At 45.2% G+C, this 22,226-nt stretch overlaps 1 long non-coding RNA gene across 1 annotated transcript; it reads left to right on the top strand.

The window, feature by feature from the left end:
- The first annotated feature begins 7,287 nt into the window (after positions 1–7,287).
- Positions 7,288–21,249, top strand: LOC121104920. Its single transcript, XR_005837269.1, has 4 exons — positions 7,288–7,767; positions 10,219–10,399; positions 13,885–14,010; positions 21,077–21,249. It is a non-coding gene; the product is annotated as an uncharacterized LOC121104920 (long non-coding RNA).
- Positions 21,250–22,226: the final 977 nt, after the last annotated feature.

The following is a 22,226-nucleotide window of genomic DNA, read 5'->3' as shown; positions in this document are numbered from 1 at the left end:
GAACTTCTCTTGTATTTGTGTATATTTGTATTATGTTTAAGTGTGTTTCTCCTTGTCATAGTTTAAATTTTCATAAAGTTTGGGAAGACTGCCAAGAAGTAAAGCAATGAAATTAAACAGCTTCTCTTGTCAGGATGTTGTGATCTAAAGATTAAGTCAGGGTGGGTGGAGAATTTGTTTCTGATGCTTTATATTGTTTGCTTTCAAATGATTTTTGAGAAGTTGTATTTAGAAAAAAAGGTTCAGTGCTTCAAAGGAGAGAGAACAATATAATGGTGACCGGAAACCGTGTCGGGAGAAATAATGCTGCTTACCACGGATGCTGGATACAAGTTGTTTCTTTCCAGAAGCATCTAATACGGCCGATTTAATCTGCATCTAGTTTCATTTTTCTCATTTTTTAGAATTCATTTCAGTCCTAGAATCTCAAATGCCATGTGTCATGTCACAGCAGAGTATGAAATTACATCAAGTATCCTCCCCTTTCAAACAAATCACTCTCTGAGCCAGGCCATCTCTAGTGACTTGAAGAGTGATACCTTTTCAAATTAACCTTTCAAAAAGAAATGGTTAACAACCAAAACCAAAACCCCACCCAACAACGATAATTTTATTAAAATACTGGTTTAGCCAAAAGATGCTGGGGAGGAAAACTTTGAAGAAGGTCAAAGTCAGTTGCTAAATCTAACACACCTGGAAATACCCTAAAAAGAATGATTCCTAAGAACTTGTTTTCTGGAAGTTATTTACATAAGACTTCTCAGCCTTTCCCGTGACCATAAGTCTAGAGCTCTGGTTGGCGGTTCCCTCCGCGCGGCTGGCGCGTCTTCTCAGCAGCCGTCCCCACCTCTCCTGCTGGGATTTTTTTAGCTTCAACTTTATTAGAAAGTTTCTACCGACAGTAGAACAAAACAAAGTGGTCTCTGTAAGTACTACTTTGTTTTTTAAGTAATGGATCGGATATCCATGGTGTTCTGTAAAGCTTGCGGTTTTTTCAGCAATGTTTAAAGATTATCCTGGAATAACTTTTTTTTTTTTTTGCTGCTAAAGTACACAACATTTTACAGTTTTTAAAGCAATTATTCCCTGTGATACAAGTTTAAAACTTCAAGTCTCCGATGCGTGAGTTCTTCGTTTGTAAGAGAATGACGTACATCTGTGATGTTCTAAAGGGCACTCACTTTTAACTGTGCACATACTGGACCACACTGAAATGTCATGCGGTGTCGTGTGACTTTCTCTACGCTTACTGATGGGTTGGTTATTCGCGCGAGTTCGTTTCTGATGCGTTCTTGGTTATTGCTGTTCTCTGCCTGAAGTGTACATCATAAGCAACGTAGCCACAGGGTATGGACTATTTATTTGTAACTTGACATCAAGTTTGAAAAATAAAGGTATGTAAAAAGTTACTGATATTAAAACTCAATATTTTTTCCCCCAAAAAATCTCTATTAATAAAGTCGAACTTTAATTGACATTCCTGAAATACTTGTTTTGAAAAAGAACTTTGGGGAATTTTCTTTTCTTGGCCTAGCCAATCCACTTGAAGGAATATTTTACTTAAGAAATTCTGTTCTTAATCCACTTTGCGATAGCATCCTTCTGGTCTGCCTTTCTCTAACCCTTCCTGATGCCTCCTTTGTATTTTGGTTTTGACCACACAGGTTCTCTGCTGTCAGCATTTAAAAAATCAATGCTGATAAGATGTTTTCTACACTTAAAATATTCACATAGCATGAATTAGAGATCATAAAATTTGTGGGAGAAATTAAAAGCAATGTGGCAGCCATAAATCTGGGTATAAAACCCATAAAGCCTACATTGAATCCTGTAATTGTGGTGGAATCAGATCCTGTCGTGCTGTCTCAAACCAACCCCTCCCTGCCTTCAGGACCGCTTGATGTTTGTTTCTGACAAAACCAGGTATATGTACCTTTATATTAACACTTTATAAAACACTTCTATAAAAGCGGGTCACTGTATGGAATCCTGCAACTAACAAAAAGCCTCTAGCAGCTTCCGTGTTGTGTATCAACTTAAATATAATCGTGCCTCATTTCTCTGTCATTAACCTGCTTGCGATTTTAAGCTTTGGTAGCTTAGTATTTCCACCACGCTAAACACCTGCAATTTTAGGTTGAGGCAGGCCGTGTATATATACATATATAGCCTGGTTTAAGTAATGTGTTTCAGTCTGACCCCCTCTCCCCAAAAAATCAAAACCAAAAACTTGCCTCTGGTTGTAGTCTGTCCACTTGCAAGCATGTAGACCCCCAAGGGCACATCTGTTGGAAATCGCCTCTAGCCCCAGCGCCTTAGTGATGGTCATGGTTCCCTGAGTGGGCATTCAATAACTTCTTGATTAGAGTAAAATGTTCACAAAATGATAACCACAAGGCATATATGTATCTAACATTACGTGCATTTTTCTAGTTCAGACTTCATGAAACGTTTTTTAGCAACCTTTCCCCATTAGCATCCTTATTGATAACTTTTGAATAGTGTTGACTTGGTGGGATTCATTCAGAAGCAACTTCTCCATTTGGTGATTCCTTAAGTTAATTCTCAGTTCTTTGTATAGAGAAATTATTTTCCCGTGTGAGTTCTACGTTATACAGTAAGATGGGGTCTCTGAAGCTTTTTCTGCATGGGTTACTTTGTAGAAACAGGGTTTCTCTCCAGTATGAGTTTTTTGATGCTGAAAGTTTCTCTGCATTTACAGATTTTCTCTATTTTTTTAAATTAAATTCAATTTAGTTAACATATAATGTATTCATCACTTGCATATAACACCGAGTGCTAACATCAAGTGCCCTCCTTAATACCCATTGCCCAATTACCCCATCCCCCCACCCACCTCCTCCAGCAACCCTCAGCTTGTTCCCTATAGTTGAGTCTCTTACGGTTTGCTTCCCTCTTCCCTTACGTTCACCTGTTTTTCTTAAATTCCACATGAGTGAAATCATGGTATTTGTCTTTCTCTGACTTACTTCGCTTATCATAATACCCTCTAGTTCCATCTATGTCTTTGCAAATGGCAGCATTTCATTCTTTTTGATGGCTGAGTAATTTCGTTATGTACGTGTGTGCACGCGCGCTATTGTTAATGTTGCCATAAACATCGGAGTGCATGTGCCCCTTTGAATTAGCATTTTTTGTATCCTCTGGATAAATGCCTCCTAGTGCAATTGCTGGGTCATACGTAGCTCTATTTTTAACTTTCCGAGGAACCCGCATACTGTTGTCACAGTGGCTACACCAGTTTGCATTCCCACCAACAGTGTAGGAGGATACCCCTTTCTCTGCATCCTCGCCAACATTTGTTTCCTGACTTGTTAATTTTAGCCATTCTGACTGGCGTGAGGTATCTCATTGTGGTTTTGATCTGTATTTCCCTGATGCTGAATGATGTTGAGCATTTTTTCATGTCTGTTGGCCATTTGTATGTCTTCTTTGGAGAAACATCTGTTCATGTCTTCTGCCCATTTCTTGACTGGATTTTTTAGTTTTTTGGGTGTTGAATTTGGTAAGTTCTTTGGATACTAGCCCTTTATCTGATAGGTCATTTGTGAATATCTTCTCCCATTCCATAGGTTGTCGTTTAGTTTTGTTGATTGTTTCCTTTGCTGTGCAGAAGCTTTTTATCCTGGTGAAGACCCAATAGTTCATTTTTGCTTTTGTTTCCCTTGCCTCTGGAGACATGTCTAGTACGAAGTTGTGGCCGAGGTCAGAGATGTTGCTGCCTGTGTTCTCCTTGGGGATTTTGATGGATTCCTGTCTCACATTTAGGTCTTTCATCCATTTTGAATTTATTTTTGTGTATGGTGTAAGAACGTGGTCCCGTTTCATTCTTCTGCCTGTGGCTGTCCAATTTTCCCAGCACCATTTGTTGAAGAGACTGTCCTTTTTCCACTGGATATTCTTTCCTGCTTTGTCGAGATTAGTTGACCTTCTGTCTCTGTGCATTTGTGTGTCCGAATGTCCCCTTTTCATAAGGACGCCGTTCTATTAGTCTGGTCGTCTGCAATAACCCTACCTCCAAGTAAGGTCCCATTCTGAGGTACTAGGAATTAGGACTTCACCAAAGCTTTTTTTTGGCGGGGACACAATTCAACCCATAACCCATTTTTTTGGGAAAGCATTCTTCCAATTTTACTCATTGCTTATCAGTTTTGTTCTGTTTATTCTATCTTTATAATGTGATATTTGAGGATCTATCCCTGTCTTCTTGCATTAAACATTTTTTTGTGTGTTTCCTTCCCTTTTTTGTATATCTTTATTTTCACGTTATTAGTCCTCTTGTTGACTGCTTCAACACTCAATTGGAATTTCCTATTTGTGTGGAATTTTGCCCCCACACAGCTCTTTTTAAAAATTTTTATGCATAATTATTTCATTTTTTAAAAAAAGATTATTGGAGAGAGAGTGCTTGAAAGAGAGAAAGATCACGGGCAGGGTTTAGGGGTAGAGGGAGAAGCAGGCTCTCTGCTGAACAGGGAGCCTGATGCGGGACTTGATCCCAGGACCCTGGGGTCACAACCTGAGCCAAAGGCAGGCGCTTCACCGAGACAGAGCCACCCAGGCACCCGTATTATAATGTATTTAATCATTCTTTCATTACTGGGCATTTAGGTTACTCCACAGTTTACCATTAGCATCAGTGTGACAACAAAGGCCCTTTCTAACATTTTGGGGCGTAAGTGGAAACTCAACGTACAGGACAGTTCCTGAATAGTGAACCGGTTAGATCAAACCTTGGAAATTTTGCAAGCTATCCAATTGTTATTTTGTTTTGAATGTATATATCCTAACTCCTGGGGTAAATTTAAATTCCCGAGGACATGGGGGCTTTAGCAATTCCTTTCATTCCCCAAGTCTAGCGAAATATGTCTTTCTTCCAAGAGATTCTGAGTGTTTGCTACGGTATCATTTTCTTCTGTTAGCTTTTCCCCTGGCCAAAATACAGGCAACAAGGAGAAAGGTGGTGTGCAATGGGACCTGTTAGGGTTTTTTGTCACATATTCTTCCCCTCCCCCCACCCGTTCCTCCGTGATGATAGATGATAATTTCATATGCCTTTTGAGTCACTTGTGACATTGCTTTGTCCTACCCCTTCCCAGGAATACACTGAGAATGAGGGAAATAAGAATGTATACAGTAGCATTTATCAAAAAGAGACACGTGGGCGTGCGGTGGGGAACCCGAGGCCGCCTTGCCTTTGTGGGTCTTGCCTCCCTCCTCCACAGCACTTACAGGAAGCAGAAGGGGCTGGGTGGGGACACTGGTTGTTTCTGCTACGGTCTGCCACCCATTTCCCTTCTGTGAATCACCAGCCCTGTGATGCTGTCCACCGTGCATGCTGACGTTCGCCAGCCCCACAGCTTCCTGTCCTCCCAACGTGGCCCAGACCCAGAACTCTCCCCAGGATCATGGGAATCTGGGGGAGCAGGATATGCTCTTTTCACAGGTAGAGGGGGTGGCAGACACAGGCTCACCACAGCAAGACCCCCATGATCACTGGGCACCAACACGCCCTCGATGTCGAAACGGACTATGGATATGGGAAGCAGGAGATGGTTTTTGGGGTTGCAGTATGAGGAACAAGAACTGTGTTTTGGATTTTATGATGGGTCTCCCCTTCTTTTTTCCAAATCCTTCCCGTTCTTTCTTTTGCTTTAAAGATACAGAAAAATGGTGTTAATTTTATTAGAAAAACCTCTTGAGAAATCTTCTCTGTAAGACACTAATAATCTCACATTTGGGAGTTCCGGAATAATAATAATAATCGTTAACACTGAGAATTTGCCAAGGATGTCATGCGTGTTACCTCCATGAATCCCCGTGAGAGTGCCATAAAATGGGTGTCCTTATGCACCCTGCTTTACAGGGGAGGAAGCTGAGGCTTGCACCCCTTCAAGGAGTAAGTTCCAGAACAACGCAGGCAGTCTGAAGCACGTTGCAAAATAGTCTGGTGGATTCCCATCTCCTAGACTCCAGATTCTCTTGGTTCTGAGCCATCCCGCTGGTCCTGACTGGCGGTAATAACCCCGACCTCTCGTCCCTGCCCCGTCCCTGCCCTGCGGAGCCCTGACGCTCACAGCATTCTGCCCACCTGCTCTCGTACCCTGCCGCTGTGGGCCTGCCCTGGAGTCCAGGCACGGCCCTGCCCACCTGCCCTGGGCCGTTAGCGAAACAACGGCCGCTCAGCTGCTGGCTTGCTGTGTGCCTGGCACTGTGCTGGGTGCTTTATATGTGACCATGCAGAAATGAACACACTGGCCATGTGCAAGCAGGAAGATCGCTATACTCCTCAAAGGGAGCTCTGTTAACTTTGGCTTAGAATAGGCAACTTAGTTATCCTGTTCTGACGCATAAGTCATTCCACTAACTTCCGTTTACAGATGAACATGACGACCACGTTTTTCTATGCAACGATTTCCTTTCTCTTTTTTAAAACAGCTCTATTGAGGTATAGTTTATTTACTTATTTTAAGTGCGTAATTCAATGATCTGTAGTGAATTTATAGAGTCAGGCCACCACCACCAAAATCTGGTTCTAGAATATTTTCCTGACCCCCAAAAGGTGTCTCATGTCCATTTAAAGTCACTCTGGGGGTTTCTTTTGCCCCCTCCTGTCCCCTGTTCTGGACTTTTAAACCGTATCCTAGGGAGCGGGGCAGAATTTGCACTGTGGACCCTCTGGGCTTCCCCCTCTGTTAGCTCCAGCTGGGGTGCCTGACACTTGTGCTAAGAGCCTGGCTGTTGGTTCTCTTAAGCGGGGTGGTTGCTGATGCTGGATCTTCCCCGGGGAACCTCAGACACCGGCGGCCACTCCCCTGACAACTTCACCCACAGCCTCCAATAGGGAGGCTCCTATGGCAACACGGATCCCCACTGTAGTCCCAGAGGCACAGAAAGGCCCACCCTGGCCTATGAGGATTCCATCAGATACCACATAGATCAGTGTCTGGAGATGCCCATGCTGGGGAACTGGTACTTGGACCTGAATCTCTGCAGTTTCATGGGCCAAACCAGGCTCTCTTCCGGTCTGGACTCTGCTTGCTAGGCTCTGTGCTGAGATCCTTGCTTCTCCCCATTGGTCAGAATCCTACACATCTTTCAAGGCTGAGCTAAAACTCTGCTCCTTTGTGACATTTTTCCTCACTACCTGAACCCTCATTCCCACCTCTGACTTCTCACTGTCTTGTATTATTTCTTTGACAATTTCTTCCCTTCCCATTTCTCTTTTCCTGGAAGTCCTATTAACTAATACTGGAGCCATGGATTAGTCTTATAGGTCCCTTATTTTTTCTATCATCATCTTTTTTTTTTTAATCTCTTGAGTTTGGAACCTGATTTTAAGGGAAATCGTGTAGATTTTATTTTCCCAACCCTTGTAATGAATTTTCTGTTTGCAATAAATTTCAATAGCTCTTATTTTGGTCTATGATTTTCTTCTTTCTTTATATAGTATCCTATTCTCGTTTTATGGGTACAATTGCTAATGAGAGGTTTTTTTGTTTGTTTTTTTGTTTTTTTGAGTTCTTGTCTGTAACCCAGTTTTTCTTTATATCGATGGGAGTCATTAAAAAAATGTTAACAACAATCTCTATCCTGAAACGTCATCCTTGTGTCCATTCAGATTGGAGCGTGAGGCAATGGAAAGATCCTGTATGTGGGCAGGACCTGTCCGTCGGAGGGGTTTGCCTCTGCGAGACTGAGGGCCTCCTGAATGCCAGAAGGCAGAGATGTTTCCAGTGGCACCAGGTGATCTGTTTTGAGCAGCAGTCTCTAACGATTAGACCGGAGCCTGGGGAGGGTGGGGGAGAGATTTCGGGTGAGTACAGTGGGCAGCACAGATGTTTCTTGCACACACCTTCATTTCACTACCTCGGCATTCCCGCTGTGTCTGAGTCCTGAACCTCCTCAGAGGGTTTGGCTTTTTTTCTGGAACGTATTCCCTTCCACGCAGACGCTAGGTCGTGATTTCCTTTGATTCCCTCCATCCGGTCTCTGTCCTCCAGAACTTTGTTGACTTCACCTCAACCTCAACAATAGCCCTTCTTTTATCTCCTTTACTGTGGTGGGCTTATGTCCTTTAACATTTTCTTGCTACCATTTTGACGACGACCCGGGCCGGCGGGGGGGCGGGGCGTTAAACCAGGTATTCAACCTTCCATCAAGACTGGAATTCTTACCTTCTCTACTAGTTATTTAATTAACTATTCAAATCAGGATAGTTTTCTGTTGATGGGACTAAATTCCTTAAAATGTAAAGCTAGATTATAATCTAGCCTGGGGATGGGATCAGGTTTGGTTCTTTATTTCATGGAGGCTGGCCCAATACCTTTTATGTCATAGGTGCTCAGTGTATGTTTAGCAATCGGGTCAGCTTTACCATGGAAGCCCAGCACTTTTCTCACATTTTTATCTGTCCTCGGTAGTGTGATTTCTCATAGAATGGACTCACACAGCTGGAAAGCCACTTGGACCTCCCTTTTATGGGCTTTTATATGTTTAGTCTTGACTATGCTCTTTGGCAGGATTTGAAACTGATAAAAAAATATAGTGAGTGCCCTATGTGGAGAGATTCATGTTCTGTAATTTGTCTCAAAGTTATCGTCCTCTTGGCTTACTTGCCTTCCAGGTCAAAGCATAATGTGGGCATCTAACTATCCCTCTGTCTCTTGCTCTTTTTTTGTTCACTAGGGAGACTACGTTATTTCCTCCGTAAGTCCCAGAGTTCTCCGAGTTAGGGGGCACCTCTCCCTCCTTCCACATGGCTGTGAACACGTTTGGGGGGGGTGTGTACACGCCCCTCTCCAGACCCTGGTTTGCTCTGGACATTTTTCCCCTCAAAACAAAACTAAATTGGTGGTTTAATCTCATCCAAGTAAAAACCATCCAAGCAGAGCAGCGTGACATGGTCCTTAAATCCCATAGGTCACATTTTTGGCAAATAGCTGTATCCTGCAACTTTCATTCCCATGATGTCCAGCCTACTCATCACCCAATGCATGACATTTTCTTGGTCTTGGAATGTTCCATCTCAATTAAAATTGGAGGAAAAAAGTCATCCTTTTACTTTGTAAATAGAAAAAAAAAGTACATCGTGGAGACTTTTCTCACCAAAACTATAGAAGAAGAGAAATTGCCTGCCTTGCCCTCCCAGTCCCTGCCCCCCCCCAAGCCCCAGGGAGACAGCTGGTCCCGCATGGAATCAGCTCAGGAGGAAAGCCGGAAGTAATATTTCTTACTTGGAAAAATTCATTGCAATGTTTTTCCTTTTTGTGCTTCAGGGACCAGTAAAACTACCCAATTAATTTACATCTATTCACACTTTTCGCCAAGTAATACTTAACAAAACCACAATTCAACACATTTGCAACGAGAGGACCCTATAGAAAGGACATTGGTTTGGGGGTTTAAGAAAGACTTGGCTTTGAATGGTAACTCAGCACCATTTTCTATCTATTATTGTGGTAAAATATGTATAACATCAAACTTACCATTTTAACCATTTTTTTTCATTTTAACCATTTTTAAGTGTACAGTTCAGGGGCACTAAGCGCGTTCAGAATGAGCCACCGCCACCACTATCCATTTAAAGAACTTTTGCGTCCTCCGCAACTAAACTCTGTCCCCACTGAACACTAAGTCCCCATTCTCCCTCCCCAGCTCCTGGTAACTAATGTCTATTCTACTTTTTGTCTCTATGAGTTGCATTTGCCCGTTCTCAGGACCTCACGTAGATGGGATGGTGCATATTCGCATTTTGGGTCTGTCTTATCTCACGCAGCATCGCGTCTTCAAGGTTCCCCCATGTTGCAGCCTGCATCAGAATTCTGTTCCCTGGAACGCCTGGGTGGCTCAGTTGGTTAAGTGTCTGCCTTTGGTTCATTCATGTCATGATTCCAAGATCCTGGGATCGAGCCCCGCATCAGGCTCCTTGCTCAGCAGGGAGCCTGCTTCTCCCTCCGCCTGCCGCTCCCCCTGCTTGTGCTCCCTCTCTCTCACAAATAAATAAAATCTTAAAAAAAATTCTGTTCTCTTTTAAAGCTGAATAATAATCCTTTGTATGTTTATATCATGTTTTGTTCATTGAGTCATCTCTTAATGAGTATTTGGGTTCTTTCCCCCTTTTTGTCCTGCGGAATAACGTTGTTTCGCACATTGGTGTACAAATACCTGTTTGAGTTCCTGCTTTCACTTCTTTAGGGTGCATTCCCAGCGGTGGACTTGACAATTCTGTATTTCATTTTTGGAGGAACCATCAAACTGTTTTTCGCAGCGTCAACATCCTTTTACCGAGGAGAAGACTTAGGCTCAGAGAGGTTAAGTTACTAGCCCAAGGTCACAGAGCTGGCCTCTGAAGAGAGTTTTTCATTTCAGTGAAAAGGTATGTAATGTGCCTCGACAGTGCTTCCCATATATAGGCTCTTAATAATGTTTGTTCTCTTCCTTTCTCCTTCTGATGGTAATTCAGGTATTGGGGTCTAAAATTCCACACTTTCTTTCATTTCTTTACTGATACCACAAAAACAATCCCCCTAATCTTGGCCAGAGGGATTCAAGAAAACTTCTCATACCTCAGAAGGGCGAGCTCCTTTCTAACAATTCGTGTGCTCGTTTCAAGTCATTGTTCTTGGTCTATAATCGTTTCCCAGGCTGACTTTGGTGGCTGTTGTTAATATCTTTTGGGGTTCTTGAGAGTAATAGAGCTGCTTTATAGACGTTGTTAATGTAGAATTTTCACCAGTGAAGACTGATCTGCCCCCACCCCCTCCCTAATCCCCAAAACACAGAACGGAAGTAGTGAGATCCTGCTGGGCGCAGGCGGGCTGAACAGGAGGCGAAGTGGGGTGCGAAGTCGATTTAGAGGCCCTGTTGCCTTTCTTTGTCCCAGGCCTTGCCCCTTGGTGTCCACCTTTAGACCTTTCTTCTAGGCCTTTCTCCTCTGCCCTTACCCTTCAACACCCGTCCGTAGGTTGGGATGGCTGGAAACAAAGCTGTTACCTCTCCCAGGAGTTTTTATACCTACAACCTGAGTTCTGGGGGTGACTAAAAGGCAGGTATCCGAACTGCCAACGGTTGAGTTTTGGGAGCTGAAGGGGAGAGAGCCTCTCGAGAGGCCACTGAGCTCGTGCATCGCAGGACACGGATATTAGAGACTGGTGTTACCCCCCGGGGTTTCAGGACACGGGGACTTGAATCTGATGAAGCTGCTGGTTAAGGTGCAATTTGGGAGTAGTCAAGACTGCAAGACCGCAAGTAGTCAAGACCACGTGGGGGGCCACGTGGAAATTCGTTTTTTTCCTGAAAAAGAGGGAGAATCACCAACCTAAAGCGCTCCCAGCCAAGGACAGTCTGGAAAATCGAGGAACGGGAAGGAGAGGAGAAACTGTCTGGCTCTGCGGCTGGGAGGAGACCAGCACGCGCGCGGGGACCCAGATCGCGGTCAGGAGGTGTCGTTCCCAGCCTGACCACAAGATGGCGCAGGAAGTCTGCTCACAGCCTGTCCTCCAGCGCGATTCGGAGCCTCTGCGAGTCCCGGCGGATTGATAAACCAGTTAGGAAGGCAGGAGGAAGGCTTCATCGAGGCAAAGATGCTTTTCGACAGATTAAGCATTCAGAATGAAAATGTGATTAAAAATAGATTGAGTTCCTAATAAATTAAATGAAATTAGTCATTTCATTTAATTTGTACAAAAGCTCCTCGTCCAGTGTCTGGTCTAGGCCAGGGATTAGAGTCAGAAGAAAAAGAGGGGTCAGCATGACCCTGTGCCGGGGATTGGACAAGTCACCCCCTGTCCCTAGACAATGTTGTGCTGAACCGGGGATTTGCTCATTCATCACTTTGGGCGTTTACTACGGCAGCACTTACCTGCGTGCTGTGGGCTCAGCAATGGAAAAAAATCCCAGCCCTTGGATAGCTTGCAACCTGCTGCGAGGATCGGATAACACACTAGCTAAGGAGAGTAAGTAGCATGCCAGATGGTGGTACACACTATGGAAAAAATATTAAAACCAGTAAGTGGAGATAGGGGCGGGGGCTACAATTTTAAATCGTGTGGCCATGAGAGATCTCTCTGAGAAGGTGACATTTCAGTAAGACCTGAAGGGTCGATGGGGCAAGCTATGGGGATTCTAGGCAGAGGGCACCGCAAAGTCAACGGTCCTGAGGTGGGACTGTGTCTGGCCGACTCAAGGAAGAGGAAGGAGGCAGAGATGGGGGGAGAGTGGTAGGCTATGAGTCGCAGACACACTGTTGGGGTAGATTAGGGGATTTTGAAGCAGATGGATAATATAAAATCTTGTCAAGACACTTTGTAAGAACTTTGGCTTTCGCCCCGGGGTTGATAGGAAGGAGCCTTTGGGGATTCCAAATACAGAAGGGACATGATCTGGCTTACATTTCGAAAGGATCACTCTTGCTCCTATACTGAGACGCGGCTAGAGATGGAAGCAGGGAGACCAGCCAGGAGACCAGTGTGATGTTCTAGGCGAGAGAAGGTGGGAGCTGAGGCCGTTAGTGGTGACCGCGGTGGTCACATTTGGATAGATTTTGAGTCAACAGGATTTGATGGTCGATTGGCTGCGTGTTTGAGAGGAAGAGAGGCATCAAGGACAACTGCAAGGTTATTCCCCTGAGCAACTAGGCAGAGCGAATGACCATTCGCAGAGATGTGTTGGGGGAGCAGGTGTTTTGAGGAAAGCCCAGGAACTCCGTTTTGGATACGCTGAGTTAGGGATGTGCTGGTGATGTCCAAGGGGAGATGTCCAAGTGCAGTTCAGGGGAGGGGGCCAGTGGGTCCATGGATATGTAAGGGCAGGGACTGGGGTGAGAATGAATCCCAGGACGGAGCGCAGGCACGCCCTCTGTGTAGAAGTGGGGGAGATGGGAAGTGACTGGAGGACGGATCCGTGAGGTTGGAGGAAACCCGGAGGAAACCAAAGAGGAAAAAGGCCAAGGAGGAGGGACATCGGCTGTGTCAACTCTTGCTGCTGGACCAGCACACAGATCGCTGCCCAACATGGTTTCTCAGCCTCAGTGCTGCCGCTGTTTGGGGTCGATAATCCTCCTTTTGTGGGGGTCCTCCTGTACATGGCAAGTTGCTTAGCAGCGCCCCCGGCCTCTCCCACTAGGTGCCTCCCTCCCAGTTTCTCCAACCAAAAATGTCTCCAGACAGTCCCACCCCTCTGAGGAGAACCACTGCTCAAGGTCTGAAGAGCTAACATTCAGGGCAAGCGGGATCTCTTCCAACCGAGGGGAGAAGAACAGGCTTCTGGAGAATTTGACTTTAAAGCTTGGGTAGACTACTGACAGAGAGGAACTGGGGCAGGGTGGGCACAGGCGGCTCAGCCCGGGGAGGGTTCCTGGTGCTTGATAAAACGCCTCCGTGTAGAGACCAACGTCTCCTTTTGGAGTCATGGAAACAGTTACGTATCATTGTCACCATCCCTTGTTTTAGGCACAGGCCTGGTTTCCATGACATCTTTCTTCCCCACAAAGGAAGACGGGAGATTACAGGATTTTTTTCCTCTGAAGAATGATTTAGGGAGGTTCAGGCCTGACAAGACATGGTATACCATTTTAAAAACTGTGATTAAAAAAGAAAAACTACTCCTCCGCCCTCCTCACCTCTCCCGCCTCCCCACCCTGGCGTCTTTCCAAAATGATAAAAGAGAAGCTTGTCTTTTCCCCAGCTTCCAGATACAAGGTCAGATAGTTTGTTCCCCGGTTGGAATAGAAGATTAATTTATTGCTTTGCTTAAACCTGACTCAAAATCTCTCCTCTCCTACAACACACACACACACACACACACACACACACACACAGAGTTGAAATAGGGCACTCTCTCTCTCTCTTTTTTTTTTTACAGCAGTACTCCACATGCTCTTGAGGAATGTTCCTGAGCACCTATGGGAGTGATTCTGTTTCTGGACATGCAGCCACTACGTTCAGGGACAAACTCAAGGTGCATTTACAAGACTTGCAACAGTTGCGAGTAAGTGTGCGGCCTGAGAACGGGTCATTGGATTCCGCTTTGAGAGGGGCAAGCCCAGACACAGCTCAGGGTAAAGGCCAGGTTAAGTGCGAGGTGTTAGGACTTTGGAAGGGACTTCTTAAACAAAGTTTTTACTGAAATGCTGGTTAGTTAGCATAGAGTATAATGTTAGTTTCAGGTGTACAACACAGCGACTCAACACTTCCCTACATCACCCAGAGCTCATCACGACAAGGGCACTCCTCAGTCCCCAGCACCGATTTCCCCCAGCCCCCCACCCACCTCCCCTCTGGTAACCATCCGTTTGTTCTCTATAGGCAAGAGTCTGTTTCTTGGTTTGCCTCTCTCTTTTTTCTCCCTTTGCTCATCTGTCTTGTCTCTTAAATTCCACCTGTGAGTGAAATTATATGGTATTTGTCTTTCTCTGACCGACTTACTTTGCTTAGCATAATCCCCTCTAGCCCCAACCATGTTTTTGCAAATGGCAAAATTTCATTCTTTTTTTGTTGTGTTTTGTGGCTGAGTAATATGCTGCTGTGTGTGTATATACATATATATACCTGCATCTTCTTCATTCATTCATCAGTTGATGGACACATGGGCTGTTCCCATAATTTGGCTATTGTAGTTAATGCTGCTGTAAACATTGGGACGCATGTAGCCTTTTGAATTAGTATTTCTGTATACTGCAATTGCTGGATGGTAGGGTCGTTCTATTTTTAACTTTTTGAGGAAACTCCATGCTGTTCTCCCGAGCGGCTGCACCAGTTTGCCTCCCGCCCACAGTGCACGAGGGCTCCCCTTTCTCCGCATCCTTGCCAACACCTGTTGTTTCTTGTGTTGTTAATTTTAGCCATTCTGACACATATGAGATGGCATCTCATTGTAGTTTTGATTTGCATTTCCCTGATGATGAGTGATGTTGGGCATTTTTTCATGGGTCTATTGGCCATCTGTACGTTTTCTTTGGAAAAATGTCTATTCATGTCTTCTGCCCATTTTCAATTAGATTATTTGTTTTTTGGGGGTGTTGAGTTTTATAAGTTCTTTATAGATTTTGCATATTAACCCTTTATCAGATATGTCATTTGGAAATACCTTCTCTCGTTCTGTAGGTTGCCTTTTAGTTTTGGCGATTGTTGGAAGGGACTTTTTGCAGCAGAGGAGGAAAACCCCTGGGAAAGTAGAAGAGACTGGCTATGGGTATTGCGTTATCTTCTTGGTACTTGCTGGGCAAGCTTCCCAATGGTGAATTATAAGGAGGGCCGTGAATGAGGAGATGGTGTTCGGGTGTGAATCCCGTAAAGCTAATGGCCCTAATGCTGTGAGATATTTAAGGAGTGCGTCCTATGTAGGGCCTTAGAGCCTCCTGTGAAGTCCTAACTAGCCTCCATCAAAGGGCTGTTTTCTAAGCTTGAAGGCAGAAATCTGTACTTGTGACCATTTTATTTGTGGTTTCCTACGTAAGCAGAGATCCCTTCTTCTCTCTCTGGGTGGTGTAATGACTGCAAATGGTTTATACTCTGTAAAAGAAAGAGGGTTAAATAAAAAGACATTTTCAGAGAATAATAAAAATAGAGCACTTATCAGGAACTAGATACTACACTAAACCTTATACGTGTTTTATCTCACTTAATTCTCAAAACACGAGGTGGGTACTATCATTACTCCCATTTTACAGATGAGTAAAACTGAGGCTCGAAGGGGTTAAGAAGCTTAATTGAGGCTGGTGAGGGGGCACAGCGAGGCATCAAACCAGATCTGCTGGGCTCAAAATTTGTATTTGCGAAACATCTTTGCTACGCTGCCCTTTCCAAGCTTTTGACATGATCACGACAGTGAAGGTCGGGGGTCCGCAGGTAGCCCAGCCCTTCTATTCCTGCACATCTTACCAAGAACACCCATGTGCAGGTGAAGACGGCTGACGGCACATGGTGGCTGTTGGGCTGGGGAGGGGGTGGAGGGAGAATGCAAGAGGGTAAAACCTTTATTCCTCTTGCTCAGCTGTGTTTTCCCCATACCCATAAAGAGGCTGTCAGAGATATTGGCTGAGAGATCTAATCTCATCACTGCAGGAAATTCAGTTCAAGATTAACTCCGGAATACGCCAGTGTTATTAGTCATCACCATGGAGGGCTTTAGCCCATTAGGTAACATCAAGCCCCTGACATGATTTCTTAATTAGCAGCTAACGAAGTGAAGAAAGCTCCTGACCCCTCATTGTCCTAATTGCCAATCCAGTTGCTCCAGGGTAGGCTCTGTATATCTGAAAACCTCACACTGCCCCGGGCACTTTCATGATCACCCAGGAAACTTCCAAACATCTTTAAAAGATGTGCCTTCCCTGTAAGTCTTATTTCCACTAATGAGACCCAAGGGCAAGGCGACCTTGCCTCTCTGCTCCGGCACTCCGTCTCCAACCTTTGCTGTCTGCTGCTTATATGGCCACAAGGGCTGTCCTCACCTAGTCCCTGCTTGGCTGAGATGTCTTCTTGAATTTTAAACACTTTATTTTTACTTCTCTCAGAGAAGCGGTGATGCCTCAGGCTTCAGGTGATGGGACTCGGTGTGACTGGGTGTCTGTGACCCCGACAGTCTGACCCGGCTCCGGGGACACCTGCTGCCTCCGTGGGCAGAAACAAGATCAGCGGGCCCGATGTCGGCCCTCGGGGAGCTTACAACCCAAAGTGGAGCAAAACTGAAATGGTAAACACCAAACAAGGAGGAATGGATGGATGTCTTAAGAAAGTTTTTGCTAACGTGCTACCGAAACAAGAGGAGAAAGTGCTCCCACAGAAGCCGTGTCCCTTAGATGCGTTCCAGAAACCTGCCACGCAGCACGCCGCTAGATACGCTCATGGCCCTAGAGCCCTGATTGGAATTCTTTGCTATGAGTGGTGGTTAGTTGAAAATCCAGTCATGTCACTTAACCTCAGGCATTTGTCAGTATCCTTTTTCCCCCATTCGGCTCCTTTCTTCTCTGCATTGGCCCGGGTGCCCCTGAAGGTCACCCTGTTGTCTGGGTCAGGGGGCAGCATGGCCAGGCGGGAACAGGCCCTTGGGGGGCTATTTCTGAAGGGCTTGGAAGAATGAGTCCCCAGCTTGCCCGGATACCGAGCGCACTGCCTACCTGCTTGGATGGAGACTTGGTGCTTCTCCGCTGGTTTTAGATCAGCCACCTAACTTCTAAACCCCAGACGGAGACATGAGTTTCCCATGTAGGTTACGCCCACTTGTGGGGCTGGAGGGTCTTCCCCTCCAGCTGTCGTCGTCCTTCTTTATCTAAAGTCTTTAAGAACTACTCTCAACTGGACTCCAGGTCCCTCCTTGTATTGCTTGCTTCCTCTCTGTTTAAACATTTTTAGAAAAGATTTTATTTATTTATTTGAGAAAGAGAGCGGCAGGCAGAGGGAGGAGGAGAAGCAGGTTCTCTACCAGCAGGGAGCCCAACATGGGGCTCGATCCCAGGACCCTGAGATCATGACTTGATCCCAAGGCAGATGCTCAACCGACTGAGAGCCCCCCCAGACTGAGCACCTCCCCACCCCCCATTTATTTCACTCAACATTACATCTGTGAATTTTAACCAACTTGTGTGTATCAACTTGTTCTTTTCACCAAAGTGTAGTGTTCTATTTTACTAATATTTCACAATTTACTGACTCATTCTAGAGTGAATGGCCATTTAGGCTGTTGACAATTTGGACCCATTTTACCCAGAGCTGCTGTGAACCTTCCTTTGGGGGACTCGAGCATTCTGGGGTGTGTGCCCAGCCGTAGCTCATAGGGTACACTCACGTGCTGCTTTTCTAGGATCGCCACACGTTTTCCCAAAGTGTGCAAATTTGTACATCCACCTGGTGTGTAAGAGAATTCCTGTTGCCTCTTATTTTGCCCGACGCGAAGTACTGTGGCATTTTCGACTGTAGCCGTTCTGGTGGGTACACAGTAGTGTTTCATGGTGCTTTGATCTGCGTTTCTCCGATGACTAAGGTGCAGCCTGCTCTTTCATGTGATCGTTGCCTATTTTGACATCCTTTGTGGCATGCAGTCCGTGCCTTTTACCTGCTTTGTAATTGTTCATTCCTTTTTGAGTTCTAAGAGGTTTTTTTTTTTTTTAATATGTATTTTGGATGTGAGTGTCCTGTTGCTTTTTAAATAAAATCCAACATGATTAAAGGCTCTCAGGCACCGCCCATGACTTCAGCCTGGTCTTGCACCGTTCACTCTCTCTCTTTGCTCTCTGTCCCTTCTGTTTCTCCTCCACATTCCCCCTGCTTCGGGGCCTTTCCCTCCACTGTTCTCTCTGGTTCATTCTACTACCAATGGACATTTAAGTTCTTTTCCTAAACGACCAGTTTTTCCTTCTCTTGTTACCTAGGCAACTTGTGCTTACCCTCGAGGTGTCAGCTTGCACTTTACTTCCCCCTAAGACTAAGTGAAATCTTTCTGTTAAATGTTCTTACCCCACCTGTACATCATACTGTTTATTGCAAGTTTCAACAATTATTTGTAAGGTTCTTTAGTGGATCTGCCCCCTCGGTTCCAGCAGAAGCTTCCAGAGCGTTAGAACAGAATCTGTTCTGCTCCCTGTTGAGTCCTCCCCACCTAAAACAGGGCCTGATGTATAGAAATCGCTCAATGAATACTTTTGAAAACATGCAAGCATGATAACATGAACGAAGCAATATTTGAGCTCAGCTCTGTCTGTTTCCACAGTTTGGGTTATTTATCTCTATTACCAAGAAGCCTGCATTGTTGCCGGAAACAGCACAGGGAGAAGAATCTCTAGAATTATGTATGGCTCAGAAGCCTCTTTGATCCCGAATGGGAGCTCCTGGTTACCGGGGTTATGGCGCTACTAGCGATCTAAGGCCTAGGAGAATGGCAAAGTGGGGGAATGAGACTAGGTAGGAGGTATTGTGGTTGGATTAAGACTGGGAGGGCAGGGGGAAAGGAGGGATGGGAGAGAGAGAGAGGAGAAAACCATTATAGGTGGATAGAAAAGTGCAGAAGCCATCTCAGATACTGCCCACGACAGCAGGGCATGAGCATGAGGCCTGCAGCAGAGGGGAAGCGGGAAATCACGGAATGGTCAGTTGCACTTAGAAATATACACAGCACTGAATTTACTGACTATAATGGCTTGGGAATTCCAAGGTATTTTAAGGACTTTAAGACTATCTCAGGTAGTGATGGGTCTTTGGGGGTTAAAACATAATCCAGGACTGTTTCCAACCAGATGGCCCTTTGAGTCTAGTAGTACTGTAAAATTGGGGGGAGTGTTTCCTGGGGGAGTGACGATGTCCCCATCGTGGTGTCTAGCACCACGGTGCTTTGGTGTAACGTGGTTGAGCTGTTGGACGCCTAGACTGGCACAGCCTGTTTTCAGCAAAGATTGGACCTCATGGCCCTGGGAATTTCCAGTCCCTGTGAGGACCAGTGGATCAGTCTGTGCACCAGAAACCGGACTCGTGAATCCTGCATCTGGAAGATGCGTTGATTGCTACTTTTCTGACCTGTGTGGGTGGTCCTCTAATTAGCAAATATATGTCTCAGGAGTACCATCGGGTCCCCTGATTTCCGCCATTGAGATAGTTTTCAAAATGAAGCAATAGGAAATGGACAGTTACATTCATGTGGAAGGGCTTTGAACATTTTCTGGTGTTAAGATATGGTCTTTTCTATCCGAAAAGTTTGGAAGCCATTTCAGCTTGTTGAACCTCGAGAATGGTTAGGATGTTGGACAGATGAGGAGATGCTGGTCCCAAGAGAGGCAGTGACTAGACCAACATCTGGTTGCAGCTGGTGGAAAAACTGCCCGGGACATCAGGTCTCATGACCCCTAGCAAGGTCTAGATTTTACCCCTAACATTCTGCATGGAGAGGGGCTCCTGGAGACCAACCCTTATCCCATTATATGCCTGGGTCTTTGTCATTAGGCTTTCTCCCTTGGGTACCACATTCTCCAATAAGCCACTGACGATTTAAGATTTTAAATTGAAAACAAGATGACACCATTATGTCACAGTGCAGAAGTTAGAATTTAGGAGTAAATGCTATGTTTTAAATAGAATAATGTGACTGCTTTTTAGGGATTTGAGTTGAGACATTGGGAGGGTTATTTGTGCCCAGGCAGCTCAACCCTGTCACTGTCGAGCAGCCTTGGGTCCACCCAGTCCATGCCTTGAAAGGAGCAGCCCACCGGCCCTCTCTGTGGGGCAGCCTGACCCAACACAACTATTCCCCAGCCACTGCAGAGGCTGTATCCCTTGCTGGAAGTCACTGCTGCTCCCTGACCTGTGAAGCTTGTCCTCGTGAGATGTTGTGATCACACGCATGGCTTCTGCAAATGTTCCAAGGTTCTGGGACAACCTCCAACCCAGTTTTTGCCCCTCTGCCTAACTCAGCCCTAAAGAGTATGCTGGGCCCCACCCATGCTCTCTCCTCTGCTAAGATCTTCCGTCTCCTTCCTCCCCATGTGCCTAAAGGTATAGCAAGGTGGCCTGAGACTCCTCTCCCCCCACTCTTTTTTTTTCATAATAACTATTATTCCTAATAGCTTTATTGATAAACAAAAAATTGCAGAGTCAATGTAGGCAATGTGATGAGTTTGGACGTATGCATACAAAAGTGTAAAACTCTATTTATTTTGTTTTATTTTTTTAAGAAGATTTTATCTCTTTATATGACAGAGAAAGAAAGAGAGCGCAAGCACAAGCAGGGGGAGGAGCAGAGGCAGAGAGAGAAGCAGGCTCCCCACTGAGCAGGGCGCCTGCTGCGGGACTTGATCCCAGGACCCTGAGATCATGACTTGAGTCGAAGGTAGACGCTTAACCAACTGAGCCACCCAGGTGTCCCTAAAACTCACTTTATAAAGGTAAATATAAAGGCAGGTGCAGAATGTTGTACTAATGTAATGGTTGTATGTTAATCACGCTTCGTTTTAGCGGGAAAGTTAAAAGGCAAGAGAATTAAGAAGGTCTCTAACTTCAAAATTTGCTAATGGATTGACAATATAAAAAGGTGTAAATTATGACATCAGTTACCCCCTCTGTTTGCTCAGGTCCGCTGAGCCGGTGTCCACGGGATGAGGACACACTCTCACGGGAGGAGAGGAGTCTTCTCTTAGCTTCGTCTGCAAAAGTGCGCCGCTTTCATCTTTTACTAAACAGATTGCAAATAAAAGTTGCAAGGAAAGAGATTCAGAAGGGGGGGCGGGCAAAAAACCCAAACAAACAAAAGAAAACAAGACAAGCTAATACAAGACAAATCCGCCATCGTTTCTTGAACATAGCATGTTTCTATTTTGGTCTTATGGCTCAAATATTAATTTAAGGGATTTTCAAAAGATTAAAAATAAACCTCTGTGTTGTAAGATTAAAGAGAATTTCCCATATAAAGTAAAATAAAAAAACTCAGATTAAAGAAAGCGACATTGCCAACTAGCTTTCTCCCACTGGCTACAACTTCAACCCCAGGGGCTGAGATGGAACAACTTCAGAAAACTCTCGTCTTTTCAAGTCCTGTTTCTACAGTGAGGCCGAGGGCAACGGGGCAGCCAGAGGCCACCTGTTTGGCTGGTGGAGGACACGTCAGCCTCTTGTGCTCGGTGTAATCATTCTGAATTTCACACGCGACCCGGAGAACTGAGAAGAGCCCCCATGCCTCACACAAACAATTCCCATTTGCAACACACCAACTGCGGTTTTCATCTCCTCCCGCTCTTGCTTTCCTTCTAATCTTCGAAGATCGACTGGCCTGTTTGGAAACCTGACATCCGTGCTTGAAGTCCGGGAGAGCGAAGGAGTCTCGAAGCCATGCCAAGATGGCCTTCAAGGGAATCAGGCTGTATTTTGACTAACATGAAGATTTTGAGATTTTGAACTCTTGTTTATCTACTCGGGCTCCAATTTGAAAAATATTACAGTCAGTAGACATCTTCTGATCTCAAGAAGCACATATTGTAAGTTCTGGGTCACTCACCTTCCCACGGCGTCCTTAGTTTTCCCAGAACCTTTGTTGCTCTTAGCGAGCCTTAACAAAACCACTTCCTCTGGATGGCTGCCCCCTGTCTCCTGCTCTTTACAGTCTTCCCAGCTGACCTTTTCTACTGCTTTCCTATGAGTCCCTGTCCCCACCGCTTGCCCCTCTCTCTACCTGCTCCCTTATTAACTTGACCTTGTCCCATCTCCTCAAAAGGGGGAAGAGCAGAG

Source organism: Ursus maritimus, unplaced genomic scaffold (genome assembly GCF_017311325.1).
Source record: "Ursus maritimus isolate PB19 unplaced genomic scaffold, ASM1731132v1 scaffold_1, whole genome shotgun sequence".
NCBI lineage: Eukaryota > Metazoa > Chordata > Mammalia > Carnivora > Ursidae > Ursus > Ursus maritimus.
This window is presented reverse-complemented; position numbering and strand designations above follow the sequence as displayed.